General features: G+C 46.3%; 1 pseudogene; it reads right to left on the reverse strand.

Annotated features, from left to right (window-relative positions):
• Window positions 1-357: 357 nt before the first annotated feature.
• On the reverse strand, window positions 358-8,109 carry LOC149334438 (uncharacterized; annotated as a pseudogene).
• Window positions 8,110-10,888: the final 2,779 nt, after the last annotated feature.

Consider the following 10,888-nt stretch of genomic DNA (forward strand, 5'->3'; position numbering starts at 1 on the left):
GACGACGATGAAGCGACTGTGGGCTCTCGAGGCGCGCTGTTCTGTTCTGTGACTTGGAACCTGGTTCTATAATTAAAAGAAGGCTCTCAGTCTTGAGTTATTCCCGACGCGTACCTATACGGCTCCTTTGGTCGTGACAATATAATCGATTCTTTCAAAATATTACATCATTTATCGTTTATTAGAAAAAAATTGATGTATAAAAGTTTTTTTTTTAATGCGTTTCTGAAGTCGGCGTTTCCGAAACTGCATCTATTTACCTCTGTGTTCAAATGTTCTACTGGGCACTGTCAGGAGACAAAACGTCGTCTCCTGAGGGGAACAATTTATCTGCAAGGTTTTTAAACAGGAGGAGTTTTAATCGGGAGGCAATTTACAAATGGGGTGCCACTTCTTGTGCAGATTGCAGTTGAGAAAATCTTCACAAGAAATAAACGGGAGCAGTTGACTTCGGTTTCCGGACAGTAGATTGTCCAGCACGAAGCACAAACCAAATCGCAGTCTCTTCCATTCTGAAGCAGCGGTGGAGGCCACGTAGGATGCACTGCCTTGTGTTGACTGAACGTACTTCCACAGGTGGAGCGTCTGAACTCCAGGCACTTTCTTTGCGAGTTTCTATTCTTCCTTCTCCATTTCACTAAAGTCTGCAAGCTTCTTCGGTGGGAGCTCCAGAATGGTGGTGTCCTTTAGCGTTCCTTGAATTGCGTCTACGAAGCCTCTGGCTGCGTGTATGGCCTCACTTGCAGGCATCCGCAAGTTGTGGTTGGACCGCGCAATGTTTCACTAGCCCATCAACGCCATCGCAAGCATTTTTGCAGTGTGCAGTGGCCGACAACATCCATTTCCTCTCTTGACATTCACTGCTTTGCAGCTCATGAAACTGATATTTATTCCTGAAGTGAGCGGGAGCCCTGTCGCTCACATATATTATCTTGGTGAAAAGTGGCACGTTGTATTCGAGGTGTGTTTTGATTTTCGACAGAACCAAGCATGCATGAGCTGAATCATTAGACATATCGTCGGAAAAAATTCAGGGGGCACTTTGACTGTCTAAAGTGCGTAGAGGCGAAAGCGTTTTCCGCACTACTTTCGCTGCTTCTGTGGCACTGGTGGCGTCAGATCTAATTGAGTACTAATTGCTAAGTGATGACAAATCACTTATTAATGGTTAATTACTGATTAATGCCTGAATAATAATTAACTAGTAATTAATGACGCCTTAGCTTCGCCTTTAGGAGTGGAACGCGACAGCGTGTTGTAGCGCTGCCAGGGAGTCCACGGAACGCCACCACCCGTTCGGCGCGATGCCTTGCCCTTTGAACGCAACGCTTTTTGAGGAAAGGAACTGGCGCTGTAATTCTCTGTCATCTCAGTGGACCCGCACCGTAGAGGAAGGGAGGAAGTGGGAGTAAAAGAAGACAAAGAGGGCCCGTAATGAAGAAAATGAAAATTGTATTTTAGGAAAGGAAATTACGCAGTAACTGTCTCACATATCTCGGTGGACACCCGTCAAAATTCAGGGGGGCACTTTTTTACCTAAAGTGTGGTCACTGATGTGTGATTAAGATGTTAAGCTTCGCCTCTAAGAGTGGAATGCGACAGCGTCTTGCAACGCTGCCAGGGAGTCCATAGAACGCCATCGCCCATTCGGTTCTACGCCTCGCTCGTCGGTAAATTGGTTTTTGATGAAAGGAAATGTATCTGTATTTCATATCTCTGTGGACACGTAAACCTCGCCGGAAAGGAAGGGAGGAGGATGGGAGTGAGCGAAGACACCGTATTCACTAGACGCGCCTTTGTTCATTCCAAACCGTCGAGCTGGCATGGTGGAGTGGATAGCATGCTCGTCTCGCACTCCGAAGACCGGGGTTCGATTCCCGAGCTCGACCAAATTCCTACTCGGTTTTATTTATTTATATGGCCTGACTAGAAAAGTTAATTAGGCTAATTGGGTAATTAATCAATTAACTAAGCTCAGTCCCACTTGGAGCATCACTATATGATTCCTTCAATTGGTTGCATGGTTACTAGGAGGAGGAGGAGGCAAACTTTATTAAAGAAGAGGTCCTAGGCGCGGATTGGGGTCATGTTCCCCTCCCCGCGGTGGGCTCCTCTTCTAGGCCGGACGCCAGGTGGCCGACCGACGATGTCGTTCGGCGACCTCTTCGGCTCGCTCTGTGGCTCGGAGTTGAACCTCCGGGTCCGAGCTGAGCAGCGCGGCCTCCCACTGAGATTGGGTAGAGAGCTGCAGACTGTGCGATGGCTTGTCTTGAGTACATGAGTATAGGATGTGCGGTGTGTCTGCCTTTTGGTGCCCACAGAGAGAACAGACGGGGCTGTACTGCTCCGGGAACCATATGGAGTACATGTATGGATTAAAGAAAGTGTCTGTTTGGAGCTGCCGCCAACTGACTTGTTGTGTTTTACTGAGGGATTTGTGCGGTTCTGGGAAGATCTGTCTTTCTTTCTTGAAGTGGGTAGTAATTTCTTTGTAGGTTGTCATTCGCTCCTTGGCCGACCTGAGCTCGGGGTAGCGCACCTCCCGGCTAACCACGAATCCTCGGGCAAATTGGTGCGCCGCCTCGTTTCCAGGATGGTCCGAATGGGCGGGGACCCAGATCAATGTTATCTGGCGGGTACTGGAGATTTTTTGTAAGATTTTGATGGCTGCTGAGTGGGCCCTTCCTTTTGCAAAATTTCGAATTGCTGTTTTGGAGTCACTTATGATGTATTTGGCAGTGGTGGAGGTAATGGCTAAAGCTATGGCAGCTTCTTCGGCCTCCTCCGGAAATTTTGTTTTATCTATTGTCGCCGATGCAAGGGGAGAACCTCGATGATCGACAACTGCCAGAGAAAAGGCGTCTCTGTCCGCATGTTCTGCCACGTCCACGTGCGCCGTGTCTTTCTGAACTGAAAATCTTTCGTGAAGTTTTTGTGCCCTAGCCTTTCTTCTGTCCGTATCGTAGTGTGGATGCATGTTTTTGGGCAGAAGAGGGACTGTTAAGTGTTCGTGCACGTGTCTTGGAATTGGCAAGGTGTGTGTACGGATTCCTTCATATTGTATTCCTGCTTTCTTTAGGATGAAACGTCCCGTTTCAGTGCCTGATAGTCTTTCATATTGTGCAATGAGGTGTGCTTCTATCATTTCCGCTAAGGTGTTATGAATTCCTAACTGTAATAGTTTTTCATTTGGAGTATGACGTGGGAGGTTGAGCGCAATTTTGTAGGACTGTCTAATTAGAGAATCCAGGTCGTCTCTTTCTCTTACTGTGAGGGTGACGTATGGTGTAGTGTAGTTGACTCTGCTAAGAACGAAGGCTTGTATTAGTCTCCTGGTCTCGGCTTCTTTAACTCCTCCTCGCCTATTCGCGATGCGTCTGATGAGGAAGGAGATTTGGTTGACAGTGTTTCTCAGTTTCTTAATTAACGTGTCGTTTTTTTGGTTTGACTGTATCAGCATTCCTAATATTCTTAGTGTTTCCACTTCTGGGATGGCTGCCCCTTCCGCGTAGATTTTGATCTCAGGCGCTTTATTTTTCCTTTGACGCTTTGGGTGTAGGATGAGGACTTCAGATTTTTGGGGGGAACACGCGAGTCCCGCGGCTTGTGCCTCCTCTACTACTACATCTGTCGCTTGTTGTAGTGTATCTTGTATTGTGGCAATACTCCCCTTGGTGGTCCAAAGAGTGATATCGTCCGCGTACAAAGAGTGTTCTAGGTCTGGGATTTTTGCGAGTGCGTGTGCCATTTTGATGAGGGTTATATTGAATAAGAAGGGGGAGAGGACCGATCCTTGCGGCGTTCCTCTGTCTCCTAAGCTGAAGGTGTCGGATTTAATTGCGCCAATTTGAATTTTAGCCGTTCTATCGGAGAGAAAGTCCTTGATGTAGTTAAACGCTCTTTCGCCCACATTCAACGGTGAAAGAGATTCTAGGATTGCTTTGTGTTTGACGTTATCAAAAGCTTTTGTTAAATCTAGAGCTAGGATTGCCCTGGTGCTCCTTTCTTGCTCCTGAGATAGGACTTCGTTTGCTAGTCTGAGCATCGTGTCCTGTGTTGATAAATGTGGTCTAAAGCCAATCATAGTGTGTGGATATAAATTGTCTTTGTGCATGTGAGACTGCAGTCTGTCTAGTATGACGTGCTCTATCAGTTTTCCTATGCAAGATGTAAGCGAAATAGGTCTGAGGTTTTCGAGCGCGAGCTTTTTGCCCGGTTTTGGGATGAATTTAACGATGGCATGTTTCCAAGCCGCTGGGAGTTTTCCCTCCCTCCAACACTCGTTCGCAAAATCCGTGAGGGCTGTGATGGAAGCGTCGTCTAGGTTTCTGAGTGTCTTATTGTTAATGCCATCTTCTCCCGGGGCGGATGTCGTGCGTATCTTATGGAGGGCTGCTCTTATTTCCGCTATTGTTATGTCAGCGTCCAGGAGGGTGTTAGGTTGTCCTTTATAATCTGGTAGTGACTGCGTCTCTCGGGTTGTGCAGAAGTATTTCTGCTGTAGCGTGTTGATAATGTCTTGATCCGTGCCTGGGTCCATATTTAAAATTTTGGTGATTTCCCTTTGAGTCGTAGCTTTATTTGATTCCGGATCAAGGAGATGCCGCAGAAGATTCCACGTCTCTCTCGTGCCTAGATTGCCATTTACATTTTCGCAGATATGGTCCCATTGCTGCCTTGCGATTTCTGCGGAGTGGTGTTGAATTTCTTTTGTGAGTGTGAGTATCTTGTTTCTAAGCTTTTTGTTGTATTTTTGTTTAAGCCATCTTTTTTCTAGGCTTTGCCTTGCCTCCCACATGTGTGTAAGTCTGCTGTCAATCGCATTTACGTCTAGGTCATGTGCTAGTTCTTTAGTGGCCTTTCCCACATCTGATAGGAGGGTTTGTGTCCACTGTTCTAGGTCTGTGATCGGTTCCTGATTTTGGTCGCGGATCGTCCTAAGTTTGTCCCAGTCGGTGATCTTGTTTTTTCTGGGTTGGGGTTTGAGTTTGGCAATGGTGATTTTAGATGCTATGATATAATGGTCACTTCCCAGATTTTGTCTGGTGTTGCTCCAGCTTAAGTCTGGGAGATTTTTGCCTATCGTGAGGTCCGGGCACGTGTCCCTGCTCACGCTGTTACCTATCCTGGTAGGTTGCATGGGATCCGTGTATTGGGTTAGCCCTCTTTGCTGGATAAAATCAATTAGGGCCATGCCTTTCTTAGATATAGTTGCGTGTCCCCATTGCACGTGTTGAGCGTTGAAGTCGCCCACAATTAGGGTTGGGTTTTGGCCTGCAATTTGTAGGGCTTTCAGTATAGCGGCTTTCGCTGGTCCAGCCTGCGCCCTGGGGTGGCTGTATGCGTTCAGTATGAACAGAGAAGAGGAGTTTCTTTTGCTGGGTAAAATTTCGATTAATATACAGTCGAGCTCTACGTTTTCAATTTCGTGGTTAACCACGGTAAGGTTTCTATGTACCATCGTAGTGGTTAAAGGTTGTTGTGTGATGTGACATGGCAGAACTGCCCGGTACCCTGGCAGTTTTAGTCGAGATATTCTGGGTTCTTGGATCGCTATTACGTCAGGTTTTTCGGATTGCGATTGAATATGTAACTGCAGATCTGCTTTTTTGTTGCGCATAGATCTGCAGTTCCACTGCCAAATTGTTATGCTTTTAGGATTGGCCATTTTGCTGGGATAGATCGATTGGCGCCCCTTGAGCTGATGGGGGAAGCCGACGTAAAATTTCCTGTAAAATGGTGTCGATTACCCCGAACTTGTGATTTACATCCTGTATGTGTTGTTCGAGTCTTTGTGATAAATTGTCAACTGTTTGTGTTACGTTATCGAGTTTCTGACTGTGCTCTTCCACTTTTTGTTCGAGTTTTGGGACTCTATCCTCCAATGAGGGATTTCTAACATCAGCTACTGCTCGTTTTTTGCGAGGTGTTTCCTCCTTGCTTACTTCGCTTACTGGGTTTTCGACTGTTGCGGACACAGTAGTTTCCATTTCTGTAACTTCCTGCATGGCAAGTGGTTTTGGAGGAGGGTCCTTAGATTTGGCGGGTGCTTTTAGTTTACTGTTTTCCTGTTCTAAGTGTTTGATGCGGTCCGTAAGTATTTGAATGTGGTGGAGTGCCTGATCGAGTTTAGACTGTAATAACTGCAGCTCCGTCCCCTTTCCGTGAGAGGCCACTCCCGCCCAGCTCACCTGTTTCGGTCCGGGGCTCTGAGTCCGGCTGCCGGTGCCGCTGTCACCTCCACTGCGGCTGCTGCTGCGTCCGCTGCGGCTGCTGCTGCGTCCACTGCGGCTGCTGCTGCGTCCACTGCGGCTGCTGCTGCGTCCGCTGTCCAAGGGCGGGAAGGAGCTCGAGCGGTCCTTTCTTTGGGTGGATGTTGAGTCGTCGCTGGTCCGGGATTTTGATCTTGGTTGGTGCTCCGACGTTTTAGTGTGGGGTCGTAGAAATCTTTTTTTGCAGCTGCTATCGCCTGTGCGGTGCCCTTCTCCACAGACAATGCAGACTGGGTCGCAGATTTCTTCTTTGAGGTGCTGGTTTCCGCAGTACGGGCACCGTTGTTGCGGTGGCTCTGGACATACGTCTTTTCTGTGTCCGACTCTTCTGCAGTTCGTGCACGCCTCTACTTTTGGAATGAAGGGGTAGACCGGATACAGGACGCCGAAGTATATGATGCTATCTGGCAATTCGTCCGCGTTGAAGTGGAGCAGGAGGGACTTTGATGTTCTTCCCATGGTTCGTGCATGGACGATTTCAGGGTTTCTTTTGCGAAGTTCTTTCATCATTTCTTCCTGCGTTTCGCCATCGTAAGCCCTGTAGATGATGCCCTGCAAGGCCTTGTCCGGAGGAGCGATGTACGACGTCATGATGATGTCTTTGCCTTCCAGCTTGATTTGTTTGACTGCGACGTAACGTAGTGCGTTTGCCTGCACCGGCGTCGATATGGTGAACACATTCTTTGTACAGTTCGTTCTGGATTGGTCTTTGTCAGCCTCGGTCGCGGTAATGCCGCTAGCTGATGCAATAGCTTGCCTGATAGATTTCTCGGTGTAGCGCGTGATGTCTACGCCACCCGTTGGTCTGTAGATTATCTTATAGTCTTCCTCCGGTAGTCGTGGAAGCGGTTTCTTAGGATGGAGTGGAGGGAGAGGTTGCGCCTTCGACTTTTCGGTCTGCTTATTTGGCTTCTGAGCTGTTAATGATACAACTTTGGGGTCCTGATTCCGGTAAGACACAATCGTTTTCCAATCGGGCGTCTCGAATTCGTCTGGGGAGGCGTTCGTCCCAGCTACGGCGTACTCCATGACTGCCGCCGTGGCGTTCGCGCCGTGGCGTTCGCGCCGCGCCAGGCCTGGCGTTCGGGTAAGCTAGGGCGCCGGAGCGACGCTGGCTTTAGACAGTCGGAGCTCGGTCGCCCGAGCTCCAATTTGCTCAAAGGAGGTCTTGAAAGGACTCACGCTTCTTGTCCGTGTGTCGGAGTCGAAGTATCCTGGCTTTTTTCCTTGCAGAAGGTGTTCGAAAGCGGAGCCCATACGAAGCACATGCGCCTCAGTTGGCCCTCTAGCGGGAAAAAAACCATGGTTACTAGTCAAAGTACAATTGGCCCCGTTTGAAATTCGTGCACTGTGACGTCACGACCGTTTCGACCAACTGAAAAGCGTGACACTTCTGTCGACAACTGCTGCTTACAACGATGAGACATTAAAGGCTTTCGCCTTAATAACAGCGTAGTTCGGAGTCGATTTTCTTGACGTGACAACGCAGGTAAACACGCTTACCTGCTTTTTCTGCCAATGATACGCTTGTGCTGCATTAGAAGCACAACTGTCCAGTTTTCGGCGAAATCAAAATGCAAAGCGATTGCAGCCCTCTTGCAGCTCTGTTTTTCTTCATATCTTGCTCTTGCATGCACAAATCTAATATAGTTCTGGGGAATCCATTTCATGGCCATTTTTAGAAATTTACTGATAAACGATGAAGCCGTCAGAGTTTTTTTAACTAGCTAACCGTATTCCCATGTAGCAATCAACATCTCGTCCTCGCTGCTCATTTCAAATTTTTCCAAAGTGAGAATGCCATCATGTGGACAGTGTCACAATTCGTGAGGAAACATGACGCAGCATCACACCATTGAACATCAGAACACAAAAATTTTTGAAAGCCTGCAAGTGAGGCCATACATACAGCCAGAGGCTTCATATGCGCAGTTCAAACTCTAAAGAACATCACCATTCTGGAGCTCCCACAGTGGGAGCTTGCAGACTTTCGCGAAATGAAGAAGGAAGAATTGAAACTGGCAAAGAAAGTGCCGGGAGTTCAGACGCTCCATGTGTGTAATACGCTCAGTCAAAAGAAAGCAGCGCATCCTACGTGGCCTCCACCGCTACTTCGGAATGGAAGAGACTGTGATTGGGTTTCTGCTTCGGAATGGAAAATATACTGTGTGGAAACCAAAATCAACTGCTGCCGTTTATTTTTTTTTTACTATTTTCTGAATTTCAATCTCCACATGAAGCGGCATCACAATTGTAAAATGCCTCCCTCCTCATTAAAAACCTTGCAGATAAATTGTTCCCCTCAGGAAACGGCGTTTTGTCTCCTGACAGTGCTCTGTAGAACCATTCAACACGGTAAATAGATGGAGGTTCAGAAGCGCCTGCTTCAGAAACGCATTAATAACTTTTATATATAAAATTTTTTCTAGTAACCCAGAATTGGTCTATTATTTTTGAAGAATCGATTATATATACCAATGGACCGTACGATGAATAAATTAGAGAACACAAAAAACATCTGACCGCCACTAGCCAGTTCTTGAGACATCAGGCGTAATCGCGAATTTATTCCCATTTTGATGCGTTAAGAGCGCCGCTAACAAGCGAATAGAAGCTCTACAAGCATTGAGAATGGTTCGGATATTGTGGTAAATAATATGTAACCACGTTCAGTGAGTGCTAAATCAAATTTCTGACAGTTACTGTTTCTAAGAGGCAGTAATAAGCCATTCTAGATTGCAAGTGCATGAACTCTGTTTTGCGATTATTATTGTAATTTAAAACAATATAATGCAACACTTTTCTAGTGCTTTAAAATTATCAAGCATTGAGATTTATTCACGCAAACTTCAACAAAATTCGATGTTTTTTTTTAAAATCCAAGTGAACGTAATCACGTTTTTGAACTTCGGCGAATTTTCAGGCAATATTGAAAAATATATGTCAAGTCTAGAGCTACAGAACTTGCCTGAGGTGAGCAAAAGTAGCTGGAAAATGCTGAGAAAAATATCCAGTGGTGAGATGTTTAGGCATCCTGCCCTAAGGCTGCCCTGAAAAGGGCCTTTTTTGCGCCGCATGGCTCCAGAAGCAAAGTTTTCAGTTTTTTACTCGGAAGGTTGAAACCGCAAGAAAATATTTTTGTATTGTCTCTTATTGAAAAAGTTGCAAACAGTTTCTCAAAAAATGCTGATGTGTCGAAAAACTTTATTGCGCATGCAATGAGGCTTCAAACTTCCAACTTTGCGAAGTGCTAAAAGCGACATTCTCCACACCTTGCGACATGCGATTTTTTTTCCGAGAAGACTGCGATGCTTTTTGAAAAACTAAGGTTGATTACTTTGTGAGGACACATTTTCCCATCATATACAAAGATATACAAACGATCAGGCAGGCTTTCGTAAAGGATACTCGACAATAGACCACATTCACACTATCAATCAGGTGATAGAGAAATGCGCAGAATATAACTAACCGCTATATATAGCTTTCATTGATTACGAGAAAGCAATCGACTCAGTGGAAACCTCAGCTGTCATGCAGGCATTGCGGAATCAGGGTGTGTAAGAGTGCTATGTGAAATTATTGGAAGATATTTATAACGATTGCACAGCTACTATAGTTCTCCATAAAGTCAGCAATAAAATTCCAATACGGAAAGGTGTCAGGCAGGGAGACACGATCTCGCCAATGCTGTTCACTACCTGCTTACAGGAGGTATTCGGGGGACTGTAATGGGAAGAGTTGGGGATAAGAGTTAATGGAGAATACCTGAGTAATTTGCGATTCGCTGATGACATTGCCTTGCTAAGCCACTCGGGACAAGAACTGCAAAGCATGATCAATCAGCTAGACAGGCAGAGTAGAACGGTGGGGCTAAGAATTAACATGCAGAAAACCAAAGTAATGTTCAATAGCCTTGCAAGGGAACAGCAGTTCGCAATTGGTAGCGACGTGCTGGAAGTCGTAAGAGAATATGTCTACTTAGGGCAGGTAGTGACCGCAGATCCGGATCATGAGAGGGAAATAACTAGAAGAATAAGAATGGGGTGGAGCGCGTATGGCAGGTTCTCTCAGGTCATGAATGGTAGCTTACCAATATCCCTGAAGAGAAAAGTATATAACAGCTATATACTACCGGTACTCACCTATGGGGCAGAAACGTGGAGGCTAACAAAGAGGGTTCAGCTTAAGTTAAGAACAACGACGCAGCGAGCTATGGAAAGGAAAATGATAGGTGTAACGTTAAGAGATCGGAGGAGGGCGGAGTGGGTGAGGGAACAAACGCGGGTTAATGACATCCTAGTTGAAATCAAGAGGAAGAAGTGGGCTTGGGCAGGGCATGTAATGCGAAGGCAAGATAACCGCTGGTCCTTAAAGGGGTCGTGAAACGTTTTGCGAAAATTTTGAACGACGTGTGTATTTGCAATTCTGACCCTTCATTTTATAGTATACTTTGGTTCGTTTCATCGTCTGGGTTGATTGAATAGCGAAAAAAACTAAATTTCGGTTTCCCAGCGCGCGTCCCCCTCAACTCACAGAAAACGTCATTTTAAGAAGCCAATCAGAGGCTTCTGCCGTCAACACAACATGGCGGCTTAGCGAGGCCTGTTTAGCCA

The sequence above is a fragment of the Amblyomma mixtum genome, chromosome 8, assembly GCF_055824585.1.
Source record: "Amblyomma mixtum isolate Tamu chromosome 8, ASM5582458v1, whole genome shotgun sequence".
In the NCBI taxonomy this organism is placed as follows: Eukaryota; Metazoa; Arthropoda; class Arachnida; order Ixodida; family Ixodidae; genus Amblyomma; species Amblyomma mixtum.